The 21,576-nt window shown below is 47.7% G+C and overlaps 1 protein-coding gene across 1 annotated transcript in view; it reads right to left on the bottom strand.

Moving 5' to 3' along the window:
- The window catches only part of HMOX2 (heme oxygenase 2), a 26,069-nt gene extending 4,493 nt beyond the window's left edge, over positions 1 to 21,576 (bottom strand). Inside the window, exon 1 of the mRNA XM_004706228.2 lies at positions 21,498 to 21,576. The gene's annotated coding sequence lies outside the window, so the exon portion shown is untranslated. The remainder of the gene's footprint in view (positions 1 to 21,497) is intronic.

Genomic DNA, 21,576 nt, shown 5'->3' with positions numbered 1-21,576 from the left:
CCAGACGCTATACCTTTTTATAGATGGGCACCATCAGCTGCAAAAGCATCCTTGTTAATAACAAACATGCCCAAGCACTTAAGTGCTCAGCTTGCAGCTTTTACTGTAAAGGGTACCCTACATATTCTCCCCCAAGGGGACAGTGGCAGGGGTGCAAAGCCTCTGAGGGACAATACTGACAGGCTCTGAGGAAAGAGAAGACTTCTCTGTACTGCTCTTAAACATGTTGCCTGTAAGCATCAAACCAAATAAAGTAAAAAGTTACCCAAAACACCAGAAAATAATGCAGTGCTGTCCTGACAGCCAGGAAAAGCACAGGCCCAGCTCTGAGGTGGTCCAGTGGTGTGGACAGTGGCAGGAGGTGGCAGGGTGTGCTTGGAAGGAAAGTGGTCTGTCCCAGTAACTGTTGGAGTCACCCAGCAGCAGGCAGTGCTCTCAGCCCTGCTGCACTAAGGGACAGCACCTGTGGGCCTACTAGTCCCTGCTGCCTGCTGCCAGGGCTAAGTCTTCGTCAGCTGGGGAACCAGATCCCACTGCTTGTGCAATAAACCCATCCCACATCCCTGAAGGTCTCTGGAGACCTTTTCACAGCTGCACCTGGGGCTAATGAAGCAACCCACAAAGACAGCTACCAGCCTTGGCACATTCTCTGCCCATCCCACCTAGAAACGGTGGGGGTGGGAGTTGGGGCAGCACGCACCCCCACCACCCCACCCTGCAACAGCAGAGGTAGTTCTCTTTACTCTCTGAAAAGCTATGTGTCCTCCTACCTCCTACTGCAAACCCTATTTCTTGCCAGAAACTACTGACATGCTCCAATATGGGGTCCCATCACAAACGAAGGGCTTTTGTGGATATCAACCTTTCAGTAGCAACAAGAGTTGTCCCAGCCCACAAAAATAAAAAAATAGACCACTCTGCGATTACACTGCAAGAAGTATTCAGAATAACTTGTACCAAAGCAGGTAACTGGCTGCACAGTGACAGGAGAAAAAGGACATGTTGGACAACAGAGGGCCACTGTTCAAACTGCAGCCATAAAGGCCTGCACACAATGCCACCATCAAAACACACACACACACACTGACCACAGCTCTGTGTCCAGGGTGCCAAAAGAATCGGGGCAGCTATGGGTGCTTGGCTTTTAGGGAACTCTGTTGTTTTATAGAGTTCTGGTGGTACAGTGGTTAAGCACTCAGCTAACTGGAACGGTTGAAAAGACCAGCTGCTCTCTGGGAAAAGAGGCATCTGCCTCCATCAAGATGTGCAGCCTTGGAACCCTGGGCAGGTCTACTGTCTTACAGCTTCTTCATTAGGAGTTGGAATCAATTCAATGGTAAGGAATCTGTATTTTTTATCTATGAAGTTCTTTTATATAAAGATGTCCAGTCTCTCAAAAGTGAAGAGATGAGTGGGAATGAGGGAAACGGGAAATGAAACAGGGTCAAGTTAAGCAGCTAAGAGCCTGTGTGAGCTGCACTAAACACACATGCCCAGGGGCTTCTTTCTTTGGTTTTTACAAATTCCAGAAAGGTTGATCTGTCCTCTTGTCCACATCCAGAAAAACACTGACCTCTGCTTATAAACTCTACCTCCACAACTCCATAATTCCCATCACCTTTGCTGCTCACCTGATCTGACACAACACCCCTCCAGTGAACAGGTGTCAAGTTCCAGTGGAACTGGGGGATGAACTTGGGGAGCAGGTATGACGTGGTAATCAGTTCCCTGGAATTAGAGAAGCTCAGCCCACCTCTGATGCATGAGCATTGTGACACTTGGCAGTGGCCAGATGATCCTCACCGGGCCATCAGTATGGCACTCAGCAGCCATCCCTCCCAGCCTCTCAGGTGCTCTGAGCTGCTGGCTCTCGGTCTGGGTGTCAAGATCCTGCTCACAACCCACACACAAACAACATTTTCTAGAAGGCAGAATGTGACTCAGCTTGCACTAGATGTGGAGGCCCACCCAGATTGAACTGGAGGCTTAGAAGGCAGAGCACACCCTCCAGGTGCCAAGTCCAAAACCATTCTCCAATCCTAGCCCAGCTTCCTGGGGACTTTGGTACTGGTGGCAGTACAAAAATCCTACATCAAGGCTAGGTGGATGAAGGAGTACACACACACACAAACACATGCATGCAGAATACACAGTTTAGATTCTAAAATACAAAGTACAAATGTGAATCAGGTATTAAGGTTCTACACGAATGGGTAAGATATTGGGTTTTCTTTCATTGCTCAAATCTGACTCTGCCCTTTTTCCTCTGTTAGGATTTTCTAGCTAATAACTTGTTTGTATTTCCCTTGCTTCAAGCTGGCCCCAAGGGAGAAAGATGTGGCAATCTGCTTCTGCATGTATTTACAGCTCCAGTAGCCCTATTCTCTCCTCTAACCCAGTCTGTACTTCAGGAGGGTCTCAGCTCAGAATGAGGGGCTGCCTCTCAAAAATCAAATGGTGGTAAATGATATCCAGTGACTACAGGGACTCCAGCTTGCCCTTTCCTGGATTACTGGCTCTGGTTCCTTTATTTCTCCTTAAGTGGGGACACTCGCTTTTGTTATAGGGCCTCCCATAACCAGGCCATTCTTAACATGTCTACATAATTTCAACAGACCTGAGCAGGCAGGAATGACTTGCCTAGCACAAATGTTATTTTCTGAGTATCTGTTCACAATAAGGAGAACAAATTCTAACATTCTACCCATCTATCAATAGTAGAGACAGCAAGGTACACAAGGAAAAACCAGCAGGTGAGAGGAGGTGCAGGCAGATGTCTCCTGAGATCCTCTAAGACCTCCTTGGCTTAATTTTCCTGGTAAAATGGAATTACTGCCTGCCCAGCGTCCATTACCACTGGGCAGCTGGGGTGAGATACTGACAGAAAGACCACCTTATTAGGGAACATGAAGAGTCATTACGTTACCAGAACCAGTGAGAACGAGTTTGCCTTTTTACTAGGCAGCCACCCGCCCTAAGAAGGCACACACTGTCAGCTGCCCCTGTGTGCTGTGCAGGCCTCTGAGGACCCCAGAAAACTTAGCAGGGGGAGAAGCCCAGTCTGGAAACTCAGCTTGGAGTTGAACTTGTTCTCAGCCCCACTTAAAAGCTGTCATTTATTTTATTTTTTTTAATCAATTTATTGGGGCTCATACAATTCATCACAATATATAGATCAATTGTATAAAACACATCTATACATTTGTTGCCCTCATTATTCCCAAAATTCGTTTGCCTCTTGGGTTCCCGGAATCAGCTCATTTTACTTTTTCCCCCCCTCCCCTTCCCTTCCTCCTCCCCTCTCCCCCATGCACCCTTAATAATTTATAAATTATTATTGTATCTTATACTGTCCGGCGTCTAAAAGCTGTCATTTATAAGAGCAAACCCCCTGCCTGAGGCCGGTTCTGTACCCCACTGGAAGAAGGTGTGTGCAGAGTGGGGGTGACCTGTATCTGCCTCCTGCAAATAGCCCCTATGGCCTGCGCTGCTCCGTGGGCTGATGGTTAACAGGGCCCCTTTGGGTTTACAGGGCTCACTCACCCTTACTGACTTGCTGGAGCCCAGCTCTCCGGCTGAATGGGAAAGGGGATGTGGGCCTGAGTCCTGGGTGCTGTGCTTATTTAGCAGTGCCCTGAGCCAGTGAGTGTCCTCCTCCCTAAGGTGGTTTCTTTCTCCACCTCATATGTATGCGCCGAGGACAACGTGTGCTAAGTGTGAGAGAACATTTCATAGATGCCATTGTGGTCCCAGCGTTGGCCTCTTCACTGAGAAAGGTGCCAAGTGTAGTGAGTAATGAAGTGACTGAGAACACGTAAGGACTATGACAAAGCACAGCAAGTCACTCTGGGCGGTCTCACCTGAGGGAACACCTGTTCTTTCTAGGGAGGACCGTGGCCACTGCAGACTGGAGACCAGAGAGACAGCTGAGGACCAGCTACATCTGGGTGGAGGCAGTAGACAGCAAATCAGCTCAAAGGATTTGATGAGAGGGGCCTCTCACCACAGGGAGGATGCCATGTTATCCAGGCCAGTAGCTTCTGAAGGTTAAGAATGATCTCAGGGGCATATCAGTCAGCTGGTACAGCACAGTCCATCATGTTCCACATGCTAGTTTGGCAAGTAGCATCTAAGGTCTTAGGAGTTTATTATGAGCGGCCATCTAAGATACAGATATTGGACTCTTCCTGTCTAGAGCAAGGGAGAGTGAAGGAAATCAGTGTCATGGAACCAGTTAGACAACAAGACTAATGGTCCACCAAGCCACAGCCACTTCTTCCTCTAGCCTAAGACCAGAAGAACTAGATGGTACCCAGCCACTACCACTAGTGACCAACTTGACCAAGGACACAATAGAAAGCCCTAGTTAGAATGGGAGAAACTGTAGACAAAATTCAAGTGTCATACAAAGAACCAGACTTGATGGACTAATGGAGACTACAGGAACCCTGAGATCATTGCCTCAAGATACTCTTTTAACCAGGAACTGAAGCCATGCCTCGTAATCATCTTTCAATCAAATATATCAGCCTGTTAAACAAACACACACCACGCTGAGGTGTTAATTGTGCTTCTTGGAACAATCAACTATATGAGACCAAATGAACAGTATTTGCCCAGAAGGCAAGGAGGGGCAGGGAAACTCAATGCTGACACATCCTATAGGGCAGATTAGAATTTCCCTTTGGGTTCCCAAGACTGTAAATCTTTATGGGAGTAGAAAGCCTCATCTTCCTCAAGGCAGCTGGTAGTTTCGAACTGCTGACCCTGAGGTTAGCAGGCAGCCCAACTCATGACCCACTGTCACCAGGGCTCCTTTAGAAATGGAAGACACCAAAAAAGAAAAAGGAAAAAAAAGAAATGAAAGATGCAGGGTGGAAAATGGAGACAGTGTTGACACATTTCCAAGATAGCAACCGAGGTCATAGAACAATCCCTTTATTTTTGTGTAAACTTTCGCCTGCAACACAATGAAATGCTCAAAAAAGAAGAAAATGAAGAAATGGACTTAGGTCTTCTCAGAACTCTGTTGCTGCCACTTCTCCACTCCCCTTTAATCACTGTGTGAATTCCAGTGCACAGTTCACTGAACGGGTAGCTAGTAACCTCTGGAAACGGAGCAAGTGAGACAAGCAGTGCTGGGAACAGGAGGGCTCCAGGGACACACAGCACTTGGGTCAGAGTCACCCAGTATGCACTTACACATCTGGACACAAAGTGACCAGAAATGAAATTGCAAACCAGTTTGAAGGTCAGGAGGTCTGAGACTTCCCTTACAGATGTAAGGTGCTGTGTTGTTCTGGAGGACTGACCATCTCTAAACCCTAAAATTGTCAGAATAGAACAAGTCCAGAGAGTTTTAGATCACGGTTTTTTATTGTGAATTTGGTGGGGGTTTACATTGCATCTGGTTGCTGATCTTTTTGAAGTAGATCACCAGGTCTTTCTTCCAAGACACCTCTGGGTAGGCTCCAACTCAGCCTTCCAGTCAGCAGTTGAGCACTTTGGGCCCTTGCTCACCTCTAGCTTTCTGAGCAGGTGTTCCAGCAGACTCCAAGGATAGGACCTAAACCTGGGACAAGGGCTGGGCGGGAGCTCCCTGCCACTGACCCTGAGACCAGCTGTAGCTTACAGATGCTTCCTACCACAAATGAAACAAATACAAGACTCGCTGCCTCACCTCTGTCAGAACAAAAACAGATCTGGCTGGGCTTGAGGAGATAAGAATGATCTTTAGTCTCTCCCATAAACAGCACTTGGGGACTGGGGTTAGGAGTCAGGGCTGGAATTTTTAAAGGTCAGGACAAGACTTTAATGGGGAGGCAAAGTGCAGGCACCAAACACAACAAAGGCCTGGTGTGACAGGAAATGCTGACTAATACCTAGGCCATCGCGAGAGACCCATCAAGCAAGAATTAGGAATTCATCCAACTTTGGGACAATACCTCTTGTCCTGTGTATCCTTTGTCAGTCACATTTCCCCCTCACTCAGGCACACTGTCACCTGGAGGGGGAAGGATGTGAGCAAAATGCTGTAGCTGAATTTGCACTTAGGAATATTAAGCCATACTCTTGGCTCCTAGGGGTCCTCTCCACCCAGGACAGTGTGGTGCTGAGGGGAGAGCATGGGTCTCTAAGAAGCAACAGAGACCCGAGTACTATATAATATGGCAAGGTCACTCAGGCAATGCACATGTTAGGACCAAACCTCCCCCCCAAAAAATAAAACAAAAACAGTAGCTGTAGAGTTGACACTGGCTCATAGTGACCCTCCAGGGTAAGGCAGAGCTGCCCCCGAGGGTGTCCAAGCTGTCAGAACATGCCCCCCACCCCACCCCACCCCCGGGATTACAGAGGCAGACTGCCACATTTTTCTCACAGAAAGTGGCTGGAGGGTTTGAACCACTGGCCTTCTAGTTAGCCATCGAGTGCTTAACCATTGCCCCTGCTTTAGGATCAAAACCGAGTTTCTCTGAATGCCATGTGATCCCACGTTGGCCCCAGCTAGTCCTCGTTGGCATGTCCACATGAGAGGAGCATAGCCACTTGGACATGAATACTGCGGGAGCCCAGCGCCTTTCCCAACCACTGGTAGGCAGGATTCTCAGGGCGCTCCCAACTCTAGTCTCTGAGGAGTCAATGCTCAGGTTACCATGAAGTCTCAGAAGCTGCTGTGGCTCACCCCCAGCACTCACCTTGGTTTACTCAGATTACAAAGTAAGTCAATCCGAGGGTCCCTGGGATGCTTGCTTCTGATGACTAGTAAGGCTAGCAGCCCAGGAAAAGATGGCATATACCCCCACACTTGGTGCCTGCAGCCAGACCTGGCAGGCCTTGGTGGACAATGAAGCCCTGTCTTGGGCACCCCCATCCCCAGGGGAAGTCACAATAGGGTCTGTCCATCTCTATGGCACCCATCACCACAGTAACTACCACAGTAATGCACAGGAGGGGAAGGTCTGGCTTGTGGACTCTGAGAGCCCATTCAAGCTTATGTTGAGGCTTTGAAATGTAAACAGGCCTGCCTGTCTGGCCACAGGGGCTTCAAAGAGTTCATGGGAAAATAATTTGTCTTTACCTTTTAATCCTAGGGTTCCACGAACTTCTGGAAGCCCCCTCAAATATTCTGTCTTGGTACAATGGGCAGGAAGTGTATCAACATAAACTTCTAATAAGACCAGTCGCTCCACTGGCCCAGGCACTAGCCCATCTGAGGACATAGCTCCTTTCTCACTTTGGACCTGAGGGGACCTTCACACATTTACATAGGTCTACAGAGCTAGGTGTTACTGCCCAGAACTTGGGGGATGGGACAAGGGCAAGGACACAAGCCCAGACAACTCCACGTGCCAGGCCCCATCTGCTCTGGCTCCTGTCTATGGGGCCCTGGGAGGCAGCAGCAGCAGCTATTGGGCTTTCTCAGAGGAGTGGCTGCCACCTCAGCACACCAACAGGCCTTGCCTCTGCCAGTGGAGCTTTAATGGTTAAGCAATTTGGGATTATTTCCGTGTGGGTGCTGGTGTGTGTGTTGAGTTTTGAGGCTGAAGACTAATGCCTTCAGACAGATCTGCCCTTGTTTTATTTTCTAGTGGCTCCTTCATACTAACTGGGACAGTGGAGGCTTGCACTTCTGTCCCTCTGTGTCTGTGGGGCAGGAGTGACAATGGCCTGTGGGAGGGGCTGGAGCACAGAGGATGTGAAATTACCAGCCACTGTCACCTCTCACAACCAGAGCTGCTTCTCTTCCACACTAGCCTGCCTTGCAGAATGAGCAAGCAGTGACACAGAGTCATCTTTAACACAATCCAAGGCTTTCTTTTCAGGATAAAACATCTTCACCCACTAGTAGCAAATGGTCAGGAGCTCTGATGACATAGTGACATTGCTACCACAAGATCCTCAAGGTCTGCAGTTCCTTACCATAAGCCAGTCCCAACTCAATGGCAGTGAGTTTGGTTTTTGAGTAATAAATTACTTAGCTCACAACCTCATAACCACACTTACCATGAAAACTGAGTTAGTCGGGGAGGAGACGAGCCAGTCAGGGTGCGATGCAGCAACGATGAAACATACAACTTGCCTCCTAGTTCCTAAATGCTTCCTTCCCCACCACTATCATGATCCCAGTTCTACCTTACAAATCTGGCTAGACCAGAGGATGTACACTGGTACAGATAAGAACTGGAAACACAGGGAATCCAGGGTGGATGATCCCTTCAGGACCAGTGGTGTGAGTGGCGATACTGGGAGGGTGGAGGGAGGGTGGGTTGGAAAGGGGGAACCAATTATAAGAATCTACATATAACTCCTCCCTGGGGAACGGACAACCGAAAAGTGGGTGAAGGGAGACGTCGGACAGGGCAAGACATGACAAAATAATAATTTGTAAATTATCAAGGGTTCATGAGGGAGGGAGGATCGGGGAGGGTGGGGAAAAATGAGCTGATGCCAGGGACTTGGATGGAGAGCTGATGTTTTGAGAACGATGAGGGCAATGAATGTACAAATGTGCTTTACAAAATTGATGTATGTATGGATTGTGATAAGAGTTGTATGAGCCCCTAATAAAATGATTTTTTTTAAAAACTGAGGTAGTTAGTTTATTATGCTAACCTAGCCGATAAACACATGGGGTTAATTGAAGGGTGGAGGGATAAATGGCTTGGTGAGCTTTGAGCTTTGCCTTTCTAGATCTCTGGTCTCTTGCTTTCTGATGGTCGGACCAGGGTGCAGCTGCCTTAGCCAGTTCCCTGTGCTTCAGCTGACAAGACTCACTTCCTGCAAGACATCCCTGAGGAGAAGCTGCATGGACCTACCCTGATGCAGCTCCAGGTGCTAGAGCAGCCGTGTAGAGACCCCTGTCAATGCTGGGATGCTTACACGCTCACTGATTTGGCTTTCCTCCTGCAGTCGGAGTCACAGTGTGTGTTTTGGTGGGGTATGGGATGTGGGATGGAGTGTGTGGGATGGAGGAGGACTTTGTGGATTGGTGTTGGACATATGGGTTAATGTTGGATTTGTGGGCTTGGGCAGCACTGAGTTGGGGTGTTTTTTTGATGTGCACTTAACCTTTATATAAAACTCTCTCTTACTCATGAGTTTCTGTGGATTTGTTTCTTTAAGGTACCCAGACTAACACAAAAACCAAACCCGCTGCCATCAATTCCAACTCCTAATGACCCTAAGGGACGGAACAGAACTGCCCCATTGGGTTTCCAAAGCCAGAAATCTTTATGGAAGGAGACTCCTGGCTCTGTTCCCGTGGAGCAGCTGGTGAGATCAAACCACAAACTCTTGGCCAAAGCCAAACGCTTAACCACTGTATCACTAGGGCTCCTTTATAACTAAATTTACCCACCCTCTGCCAATGAGTAGATTGCAAATCACAGTGACCCTAGATAAAGTTTGGGAAACTTTAAAGGAGCAGATGGCCTCACCTTTCTCCCTCAGAGCAGCTGGTGGGTTTGAAATAACGACCTTGAGGTTACACCTAGCCCACAGGGTCACCTGGACTCCTTATAATCACACTTAGAACATAGAAAATCAGAATGACCAGTGATTATGTAACACTGCATCTTCAAACCATCTTTCTAAAAAGGCCTTCTAGGCTCCAGCTCCTCCGAGAAGCCCTCCCTGGTGGAAGGGGAAGGGCATCGACGGCCACATGGTGCTCAGCCTGCTCTCCACATGGAGTCTGCACAGCCCCAGCCTCACTCTCTTCACCAGTGACAAAATTCCTGGACCATAGCCTCCCCACTAAAACTCATAAAGACCCTACTGGGAAGAGTAGAAGTACTCCTTTGGGTTTCCAAGACTGTCAGTCAAATAAAATCTACAGAGAACCTACAGGAAGATGGTTAGCACTAAGAGCAGTATCCAGTGGAAATGTTCTCAAGGAGCCCCGAGCCCCAGGAGGTGAAGGCGCTGCTGTGGGAGTATGGAAGAGGAAGGGCACGTGTCTTGTTTTGTTTCTTGAGGGCAACCCATCAATAAAAAGAAATGTTTGGGTAACTGAAAAACGTGCAAAAACTGAAAAAATGATCCTTTGATAAGCTGGATTTGCATTTATAACTCATGGCAACCAATCCCCAGCTCAGTGGCTCTCAACTGGGGACCAATGGCCCTGCTATACCAGAGAACATTCAGTAATGTCTGGAGGCATTTTGGGGTGTCACAACTCTTTACATTCTAGTGGGTACAGCTAAGGGATCCTGCTCGATGTGCAATGATGCACAGGGCAGTGCCTCCACAACAAAGCTGAGACCGCTGCCTCCACCCTCTGCCACAGTGCAGAGGTAGTTTTAACAAAGACACGCTTCTGAGATCCCTCTCAGGCCTTCAATCATTTGCAAAGAAAAGATGAGATTTGTTTTGGCACGATGTTTCAAACCTTACTCATCACACCTTTATCAAATACCCTTTATAATGCTTTCTGGGGCAAATGAATTTCAGAAAACACAAGAGGCTACTGGTACCAGGGGCAATTTGGCACTGCCCACAGATGGCAATGAAAAGGGTCATCATGCCTTCCTGGGAATCAGCCTCCTTTGTGTTTGGACCAAGAGTAAGCAAAATCTTCCACACAAGCTCAGTTAACAAAACCAGGCAGAGATGAAAGCCCTGACAGAAGTGTGGGCTGGAACATAAAACAGGGAGAAACCTGCCATTTACTAGTCTGGTGACTGACTGATCAGGAGCTACAAATCAGGAGGGCTAAGTTCTATGACCAGTTCTACTACCAGAATCTTAAATGTTCTGAGAGAGAGAGAAAGAGACTGACTTTCTCAGCAAGCTGCAGCAGGGAGGATAGCCTTAACCAGGAGGCAAAGCAGGTCAGGCTGTGGCCTCCCCAGCCTTCCACCAGCCACAGTAGGGCCCTCTTCCATGCTACGCCTCCTCTGAAAAGGTTGCACAGCTCCTAAACACAAGTTCTACATAACAATGAGTGGGTGCTTTGGAAGGCCTGATGTTCCACTAGGAGCTATTGGCCCTCCGCCATCGAATGGATTCTGATTCATAGAGACCTGTACAGTTTCCAAGGCTTTAAATCTTTATGGAAGCAGACAGCCTCCTTTTTCTCCCATGCAACAGTGGTGTGTTTGAACCATTGGCCTGTGGTTAGCAGTCCAGAAACCAGACAGTGTCACCAGGGCTCAGCAAGCCTTTTAATTACTTGTCATCCTATTACTGTTTATTTGCATGTTTTTCCCAGATGACAGCTCATATACTGTTATATCCTCCTGCCCAACACCTGCCCTGTCAGGGTTCTGCTGAGGGAACAAATTATTTTTAAGGAATTCCCCAAATCCAGAGATCCTCAAAGTGCTATTGACAAAGAGGACAAGTGACAGTGAATCCTAGAAGTGAGGAAAATTGCTGGCCAGTGAGTAAGCTTTTTGAAAGCTTTGAAAAACTGCAGAAACTCCCGATTGGGGAGTTCAGCATGTAATATTTTGTACTGAGGTAACTCCTCTGGCTACACATAAGTTGAAGGAGAAAGGAAACCTTTCTGCCCTGGTACAGACACAGGTCTCCGGAGAGCTCACCTTTCACCTACTGTTCCAAGGTCTCTGAAAGCCTGACTGGGCAGAACACAGTCTTACTTTTTTTTTTTTTAACGGAAATGTTACAGGGAAATTTTTACTAGTCAAGGAAACCAATGCTTGCCAGCACGCCTGCACCTTATGTGTTTGTGTATACCATGTGACACATGGACACTGCAGCTGGGGGTGGGGAGGGATCTTTTATTCCCTCTAGTTTTCCTTGTACATGGCTTTGTAGTAGCTGCAGGGTCCTCTTCACGTTTGTGCCTCTAAGGAAAGGATCAAATGCAAGAAGCCAATAGCTCTATGATTTCCTAACAAACCCATAGCCTGTCTGAGGGTACACTGTGAAGGAAACACACCAGAGGATTACAGTTGATCATTACTGCCAGGGAAAAACAGCAAACCAGTGATCACAATTTCCTGAAAAGAAAAAAGTGGAGGCTTCCAACTGTTAAGACTGAATTAACTTCTTCCATCTTTTCAAGTGAGGTGGTGCCTATAAAGACATTAATCCAAGATACATAAATGTTCGCCCATAATTCTCAAGAGGCCCAAGAACTGGTCAAACAACCATCTCCGTTAACCATTAGCAGAAGGAAACTCAAACAACCCAGGATGTCTACTATTGACTGAGGACGTGGACATTCATGTTCCAAAAACACTCACTGCCTTCAAACGATGCTACAGGACACAGTAAAACTCCTTCAGGGTTTCTGAGACTGTCAATCTTTACAGGAGCAGAAAGCATCATCTTTCTCCCTCAGAGCGGATGGTGGTCTCAAACAGCTGACCTTGCAGTTAGCAGCCCAACATGTAATCCACTACACTACCAGGGCTCCATTGTTGTGGTTTGTTACCATGGAATTGACGCCAGCTGCTGAGAGAGACTCCATGTGAGCAGAGGAGAACTATTCCAGAGGGTTTTCATGGCAGTGACCTTCTGGAAGCAGATTGCCGACCTGCCTTCCAAGGTGAGCAAGAGCTGAACTGCCAACCTTTTGGCTGTTAGTCGGGGGCTCAGAGGACATGCTTAGGCAATAATACATACGCAACCTCAGAAAAGGAAGACAAGATGGGGAGGGTAACTCTCCCACAGCTCATCAGCCAGAGAAGCAGAGAGTAGACACTTTGGAACTGAGCGAGTTACATACAACCCTTTTTTCCAAATCAAACCCCACACAGAAGGCCAACATTTAAGACACAGAAGTGGAGCTTCTGTAGTTGGGGGAAGGTTAATAACTACTTGGGAGCTCAGCTCCCAAACCCTATCTAGTTTGTGGCCCTATGGTCCACGGGTAGGACGCTTGCTTACATAGGCAGCAGGCATTTGGTTTCCAGCTGTATGTACTAGATGTTTACAGAAACAGTGGGAAGCTAGTACTGAACCAGCCACCATCATCAGGCCAGCTTGGGGCTTTGCAACAATGGGAAGGCTGCCTCTGCTTTTCCACACTCCACTTCCAACAGCCCAGCAAGCACCTTCCGCCAAACCTCCCCAAAGCCCATGATTTGTGTATCTACAACTCACTCCCCCAGCTACTGTGAACTTAGGGCTTTTCCTGCATTGTGAGCATGTACTCGCTCTATCTAATCAGCTGCACTTTACTGTAAGGTCCCTGTGGGCGGACGTGAGCCTTGCTTTGTCCTCACTCATTCTAGCCTATGAGGGCACTTTAGCCCTGGGCAGTGCTCAGAGTTCCGGGAACCAGATTAGACCACGGTATACACATGGAGACACACTGTTCTTTGGATGAACATTCATGCACATCCATGACAGTTGGTGTTCCGTGAAGGCTGCTTGTTTGCAAAGGAATGTCCCTAAGGGATTCTGTTGATGACATGCTATCCACGTACCTCCCAACTGGAAACTACGGAGACCTGAGCCTCTTTGGTTATGAGTCCCTTAGAGGGTATGAGGAAAGCTACAGAGACTTCAGGAAAGTCACATATAAAAAAAGGAACATAGTCCATACCAGAGGATCCCCAGCCCAGTGGTTCTCAACTGGGGACCATTGGCCCTGCTACACCAGGGGACATTCAGTAATTCACAATTCCCCCCAAGTTTATCCATGGTCCCAGAATTCCAGGTTAGAAATTCCTGCCCCAAGGCACCTCTTATAAATGTGTCCTCTTTGTGGTTCCTGGGCTCTCAGGGGATTCACCAGCTGCCTCCTCTCTCTGGCCCCTTTTGGTCCTCTGTTACCTCCTCCTCTTTCCTTCCAGTTCTGTCACTGACCAATCCCAGGGTTCAATTCAAGTTCTCCCTCTTCCTGTTGCTCAGTGTATTTCAACCTCCCTGTCACCCAGAACACAGAGTGTTAGGATGACAACCACCAGCTTTGCCAACTCAGGGAGGTCTGGAAGTATGCTGGGGTATTATTGGCTGTCTTTGCCCATCTTCTCACCGTCCAGGACTCTGCACACAAAGGTTCAAAGCAGACTTACCAGGTGGCAGTTATTTCTGCTGTCACTCTGATGCCTTGGGCATCGAGCCTTTTTTAACATGTGGACATGGGACTGGAAGGGCCACCTGGAGGGGCAGAAAAGCACAATTGGCAGCAGGGGGTGGATTACTTGATATGGCCCTTGTAGTTTCGTGATAAATTACAAGCCTAGCCTCTGTGCCTGTGGCTACGGTGTCATTTTGGTGTGTTGCCCGTTACGTTAATGAGACAGGACTGTTGTTAGGTGCTGTCAAGTTGATTCTGACTCACGGAAACCATATGTACAGCAGAGCAAACACTACCCAGTCCGGCACCATCCTCACAACTGTCGTTCGTTGGAGGCCGCGTCAAGTATATTTGTATAGGCATGCTTTGGCAAAGTGTGCTCTTGCTCTGGATCAGGTTCTTGAGACTTAAGACAGCAGGGGGTCACCTGACTCAAACTGTCAGCTTCCCCAGCACTGTGAGTCAATTGTCTAACCTGCTGATCTAGGTTCAGCAACCAGTAAATGAGGGGAACCCTCCAGACTAACATCTGACCCACAGATTCACAATCTGCCAGCTCCACAACTGTACAAGCCCTTTCCTCTGACAGTCTGTGAGTTCTGTGTGATGTCACAGCAAATTACAGAACCCTAAAAAAAGAGAGGGGAGGATCCCTGGTGGCATAGTGGGCTAAACAATGAGCTCCTAACCACAAGGTCAGTGATTCGAACCTATCAGCTGCTCCAACAAGGGAGAAAGATGAGGCTGTCTACTCCTGTAAAGATTTAAAGTTTCAGAAACTACTCTGTCCTATAAGGTTCTCTATAGGTTAAAGATGATGGAGCAGAAGGCCTCATCTTTCTCCCATGGAATGGTTAGTGGGTTTGAACTGCTGACCTTGGGGTTATGTGGGATACAGAAAGATTTTTCCCCAGGTTGTTCCCCATATTGTATACCCAAACCTAGGAAGCTGCTTGCAACACATGGTAAATGACTTGTACACTCTGAGATTAACACAAGCTGTTTACCCCCCTGAGGGCATCAGCCATCTAAAGCAATCAGATCCTATTGTCTGTCCCACCATGGTTGGGGGCCCACTCTCTGCTGATAAGGATAGTGGATTGCATCCCTGATGGAGAGCTCAAAGACAAGGTCAAGTCAACTCAAGGAGGACCAAGGTTAGGCTGCCATCTTGAATCTAGGGTGTCCTGATCTTGTTCTATGTGTACCCCTAGTCCCTCCCCTTCCTATTTCATCTACACCCTTAGCACATCCCTTCCTGTCATGCATATGCCTATTGTACAGCCCCTTCCTGTCATGCATATGCCTATTGTACAGCCCCTTCCTGTCATGCATATGCCTATTGTACAGCCCCTTCCTGTTCCTATGTAATCAGAGGGGCTTGCACGCCCCCCCCAAGTATCTATAATCTGTGACTACAAATATATCCTCTCCTCCTCTCATCTCCCACCTCCACGTGGACCACCAAGAGGGGCTGACATGAGCATGCTACCATAAAATGTGTCTGACTCATCTTCTCTCCTACCTCTCCTATCTTCTATGACTTTACTATGATCTTCATATATTATAGCCGTACAACTGTACCTACGGACCCCCACAGATGTTAGAGGCTGGTTTACTCTAACAGGGTTAGCAGCCCAACATGTAGCCACTATGCCACCAGGGCCCCTGAAGGTCCACTAGTATGCCTTTTTCTGCAAACACAAAAGTTCTTACAAAGCAGAACAACCAGATGCTGACCACAGACATTTGAAAATTCTGCTGTTAATAAAAACCCAGGTGTGTGGCAGAGCAATGGAGCCTTTTTCAAGCTATTTTCTAATTAGTAGTATAGCTATTACTAAGCAAAGCCTGTCTCTCCTGCCTTCCTGGAGAAGATGAAGGGAGTAAAGGTTTGACTCCTCTCTCCTCACAGTGAGCCTGGCCCGGCCGACTACTTGATGCTGCCTTTGTCCAGCCCTTCTCCCACCCAGTCCACACTCTGTGCCGATGACTTTCCCTTGTCTTCTGCTCCCTTCCGCACTGCCCTGGAGACAGTTCCCAGGGACAGCGCGCTCCACTACAGCATAGCACCCACCGTGGTCTAAGCAGGAGAATAGCACACCAGAGATACAGTTGTGCAGGTGACATTACATGTGATCTGTCACTCGCAACAAACATGCTCATGGTCTCAATGGCCACAAGGATTAGGGAAGATCTTGCTCTGGATTTCAAGTAATTGGAAATTTAGAGGCAAAGACCCACTGCCCTCAAGGCAATTCTGTATCATAGCAACCCTATAGGGCAGGGTTAGGGTTTCCAAAGCAGTAAATCTTCATGGAAGCAGACTGCCTGTGTCATCTTTGTCCCCACAGTGTAAGCTCAAACCACGGATCTCAATTGACACCCAATATTTAACCCATGGCACCACCCGGGCTCCTCCAGAGGGAAAGAGAGATGGGGAAATAGAACAAAAATAACATGATAAGTGCACCATACTATAAATTCTAACTGTGCATTACAACAGTGCTGAACTTGGAGCCATATCTTCCAAATTTTCTGGGGCAGTTCTGATTTCAAGTATCCTGTCCCACAACCCCTTCAGGGCACCCATACTCTCAGACCATGGGTCTATTCCAGTGTTTGGCTTCAAAAAAGTGTTATCACCACAGCTCCTGATGAGGCAGGCCTGCCAAGTCCCTTAGCTAAAACCACAGGGGCAGCTTGTTTTGCCAATCAGTACCTTCTTCCCACAGCCCTCAACTTGTACGTATGGAGAAGGGCTCAGGTAAATGACAGAGGGCCTCAGTACACTACAGATGAGAGAGAATACAATACAATACAATAGACTAAGAACTCTCGCCGGGAGGAAGATGTGAAGCTAGGAAAATTTTAAAGTTGGGATAATGAAGTGCATGACACCTCCCCCACCCTCTGCCATACCCTTTTAAAGTTACTGGGAACTATTCCAATAATTAGACTGATGACACTTCTGGGAAGAAAACAAATCTATACCCTTTTGCTTGGCCTGGGATATAAAAGCTGAAAGGACAGTTGTCACCCTACAACAATCACTTCTTTCTTTCCTCTTCTGCTGTTCCTTCACTCTTGTATCCCATTAACTTACTTCTCTGCCCTTCTTCAGTCTTGCCTGTGGGGGGAGGTCAGATGCGCAGGCATTCCCCCACTGAGGGCAATCAGTTGCCAGACTGCTGTCTCATCCCTCCACAGGGGTGGGCCTGCTCCCTGCCTCTGGGGACAATGGACAGGCTCCTGTAGGAGGAGTTCGCATCCTACTGATAATGGTCTCTATCAGTTGGGCCAGGGACAGGCCAAACCGGCTGTCCCTCTTCCTACTGCATGTATGCCCCTCATTACTATGTAACCTATAGTGCAGCTCCACCCTGTGATGTATGTCTCTACTTGTAATTAGTGGGCTGGCTTGCCCCCAAAAGGTATATAGGTGTGAGTCAGCAATATAGATCCCTCTCTGGTTCTGATCTCCTTGCTGCTCACTCCCTGGTCACTCCCCTCTCCCTTGTTCCCTTCCCCTCCTTCCCTTCCCCTCCTTCCCTTCCCCCTCTCTCCAAGTGGACCACCAAACTGGGCTGAGGTGAGCAATGCTACCCTGTAATATGTCTGACTGTATTATTGTAATATCTCTCATGCTCTTGATGACTTTAATATAATACTTATATATCTCAACCGTACAATTGTGCATTACTGAACCCAGAAGTAGTATTACTGAATCTGAGTAGTAGCAATAGGAGTAACAGCGGGTGGGGGCTGGCCCTTCACCCCCCAGCGCCAATTTTTTAATTTAATGATACACTTGCTTATGCTCTTGACAATGAAAATCCCTGGGAAACTAAAAAAATATAGATTCCCAGGCCCAATCCCAACCTTCTCCAAACAGAAATGTTTAGAAACCCCTGTCTGAGATCAATTCATTGCACTCAAATGCTCCAAAGACTTCCGGGTGTATTGGGCGTTAGCCTCAGAGCTAAGATTTTGAAACGGAGGCTCCAAAGGTTTCAAGGTGTTGCTCTTAGTAAAAGATAAAACTGCCACAACTTCTTCCTTTTTCTCTTTCAGGAAGCCAAGCAATTTCTTTTCCCGCTCCTTATAATTTAAATTCACATGCATACATTTAGATTCATGTACATATAGAACAAAATGCCTAATGTTGGAATAGCTGTTTGTGAGAGGAACCAAAAAGGTTACAAACTGAGGAATTAGCAGAACCACGCCCCTTACAGTTCAACCATTTGGGGATGCGCACAAAAATCTGGTCATCTGGAGACTCTCATCTGGAGACAGAAGGCCAGATTTTAAAAATCTGCAGCCATTTTTACTCCATAAGCAAACTAGACAGCACTTAATTTCCTCTTAGAATTTGTCCCTAAAGTGGATTGATCACCTTAAAGTAATGCATGTTTGCTAAAAGTCTTTTCAAATTATACCCCAACAACAGATAAGGCCTATAACATGACAACCACCACCAGGGAGGGGCGTGCGCTTCAGTATCATCGACCAGATGAAACCAAGAGGGCAGCGTTTGTCCAAAAACAAAGCTTGGAAGGCAGGTAAGGACAAGAAAGGAGGACAAATGGAGATGGGAATCCGAGAAATGGGAAGAACGCTGTTCCACTGTGGTGACTGCAACCAAGGTCATGAAGCAAAATGTGTATAAACTGTTGGCTTTGCTTTGGAGACTTTCACCCCAAACTAAAAAAAGCTTAAAAATAAGGCTTTACGGAAACCTGTTTAGTGGAAAGAACCTCTAGGATTGAATTCCTGTTTTCACCTGCCTAACTGTTCAGAACGTTGCTGAGCGAGGATGTGACTACAGATGCGATTGATATGAAGACCCAGAGGAGTTCCCATTTCTGATTCTGTTGGTCATGATCACCGATGCCTTAGAGATGCAGAGCTGTTTGTAAATGAATCCTCTTTACAATTGTGGAACATTATGCTCTAATCAGAACACATTGATGATTCAGAAATGATTGCTTGCAAAACACATCAATAAACATCATCGCATATTTTGTAAAAGTATGTAATGTTGTTAGACTAGCCCATCAATTACCGGCTGCCATATATCATCAGTACCTTGTGTGTCAAATTTATTAGACATTTTAAAAGCAAATTTTAGAGTGACTCAGCTGCCTTCATTCATTGGCTTTAAAATATAAAATATGTCATTCCATGGAAGGCAACATGTTAGGGAAGTATCTGGAGTTGATAAAGAAAAGTAAGCTATACAGCAGACAATATTAACACCAGTGTGCTCACCAGAATGAAATGCCTTCCGGTATATCAAAAATAGGGGAGAGACCTTGATACAAGCAGTTAGCTTAATGATTCCAACTAAAGATTCATCTTTCTCTTGTTGGTGGAAATAATTCACTGGTAATGGTGTGCCTTCTTAAGAGCACAAAAATATCCTGAGAAATTATTCAGATTACAATAAAAAAAACAGAACTTTCATCGTACGGTTTGGCAGAAAACAAAGCTATTAGTTTAAAAGCAGATGAACTTCGCTATATTGAGTACAGAATATAGGGAAATAGATTACACTGGAGAAAAAAAAATTACACTGAATGCCTGTGTATAACTTTTTAGTTACCCCTGCATTGGTCTGTTAATCCCAACCAGCCACTCCATGGACAATAGATGAGACTACCAGTTTCTGTAAAGATTTATAGCTTTGCCAAGCCCTATAAAGGGTCGCTATGATTTGGGATTGACTCAATGGCAGTGGGTTGGGTTCGGGGGTTATGTTATACAAATGATATACAAGGAAGTAATCTAGAGCTCTAGTTTTCATTTTTTCTCTCCAAGAGGTTAAAACCTCAATTCTAAATTTCACACCAAAACATACTCATCCAATATTTGGTACAACCCTGATACAGAGCTCAAAAATATCCACTTTGAAAAGTAGCCACCCCACCCTCAACCCCCAAATCAACAGCAGCCTCAAAGCCTTACTGTCTAGGGGGTAAATTAAAGGCACGGACACTTCACTTTTTAGAATTCATCTTCTTATGGACCTAGGTCACTTGACTCTGGAGCTAAGAGGGAAAAAAGGAAATCAAATGGGAATCACAGGATTTCCCTCTTTACATCCCCAGTGAATGCGCTCATTCATTCAATGAATGTGTTTCCGAGGTTTTTCCAATTCCCACACCCTCATTAGTTTGGGAGTGCCCCCCGCCCCAGGAGTTTATTTGAAATCTCTTTCAAATTTCACCAAGTAAACATGAAAATGTCCTCATGAACTTTAATCTCCTGATAAGCAAATGTTCTATCTTTATAATGCTTCTTGGAAAACACTTAAGGGGCAAACCACAGACTTCCTAACATGGTCCTTATCTCCCACTACTCTCACCCCACAGGAAGAAAAATGGAAAATTTTCACAAAGGAGTTAAAATGAACCACGAAAATAAATAAATCACACACACACTGGCTAAAGCCATGCCCGGCCTTCAAATACACAGAATTAGTAAGCTCCTGTTCCCTTCTACTTGCGCTTAGCAGGGAAGAAAGAGGGCAGCTTAGGTGAGCTATCTACTTCCAATTCCAACAACGCTCTTGGGCGCACCAAATTTGGAGGGTAGGCCAGCCTGGCTACGGGTTTTAGGAAGAGTCGCAGATCTGCGACTCCTCATCCTAAATTCACTGGTGGGCAACGATCAACTCCTAGGATTGCTGGAATCTTTGCGGAGGGGCTCAACAATACACGGCAGGCCTTTGTGCATTGTCTGAATCACACGCGCCTTGGCTGGTTCAGAGAGAGGAGGGGACACCCCCGGCTCCTCAGAACCCTTCCCAATGGCATGACACAGCTGGGGCTGTGCCTACACCTGCGCTCTGACCCGGCAGGTGGACCGGTCCTGATTAGGGAGCTGAGTGAGCCCTCCCTGCCTGGCTCTCGGCGGCCCCGGACTTGGCAAGGGTCACGCGTGTCGCAGTCGAGACTTTGATTCAATGGGCACTTCCGATGGACGGGAATCAAGGGAAGGGTCGAAACCTCCGCGCAGGCCAACGGTCCCCATCTCCGACGCTGGTCGCCCGAGGCCCAAGAACGCAGAGATCCAGCGTCAGAAGCTGCCACCCTGATGTCCCTTCGGGTGCGGTGTCATGGTCTCCTCTCCCGAAGACCCCGTGACACGGGAAGGGAGTGGGCCCAACCTACACGAACCCAAGTGGCCGTCAGGCCTTCCCAGCTGCCCGCTAAGGAGTCCTCTGGGAAGCAGGGTCTCCTCGGCTGCCACGCCCACGCCCAGCCTGTCCCACAGGGGTCCCTCCCCCAGCCGCACCCCGTTTCCGGTCGCCCCTGACCCCTCAGCGCCCCAGGGCGGCCCTTCTCTCGCCGCTGGAGGCCCCCCGCATTCTGGCCCGCCTGGGTCTCCTTTCGGGCCCGCGCCGGGGCCGCAGCGGGCTGAATTTCGAGGGCCAGGCAGGGATCTAGGTCCGAGGAGCCCGGGAGGGAAGCCCCGAGGGGCGCGGGCCACTCACCAGTCGCCGGTGCGCAGTCCCTCAGCCAGTGACTCACTCCCTCAGGCGCTGCGGCCGCCGCAGCCGAGCGGGCGACGGG

Source organism: Echinops telfairi, unplaced genomic scaffold (assembly GCF_000313985.2).
Source record: "Echinops telfairi isolate 266 unplaced genomic scaffold, ASM31398v2 ScPeMD7_5;HRSCAF=22, whole genome shotgun sequence".
NCBI lineage: Eukaryota > Metazoa > Chordata > Mammalia > Afrosoricida > Tenrecidae > Echinops > Echinops telfairi.
Note: the sequence above shows the minus strand (reverse complement) of the source record. Positions and strands in the feature narration are given on the sequence as shown.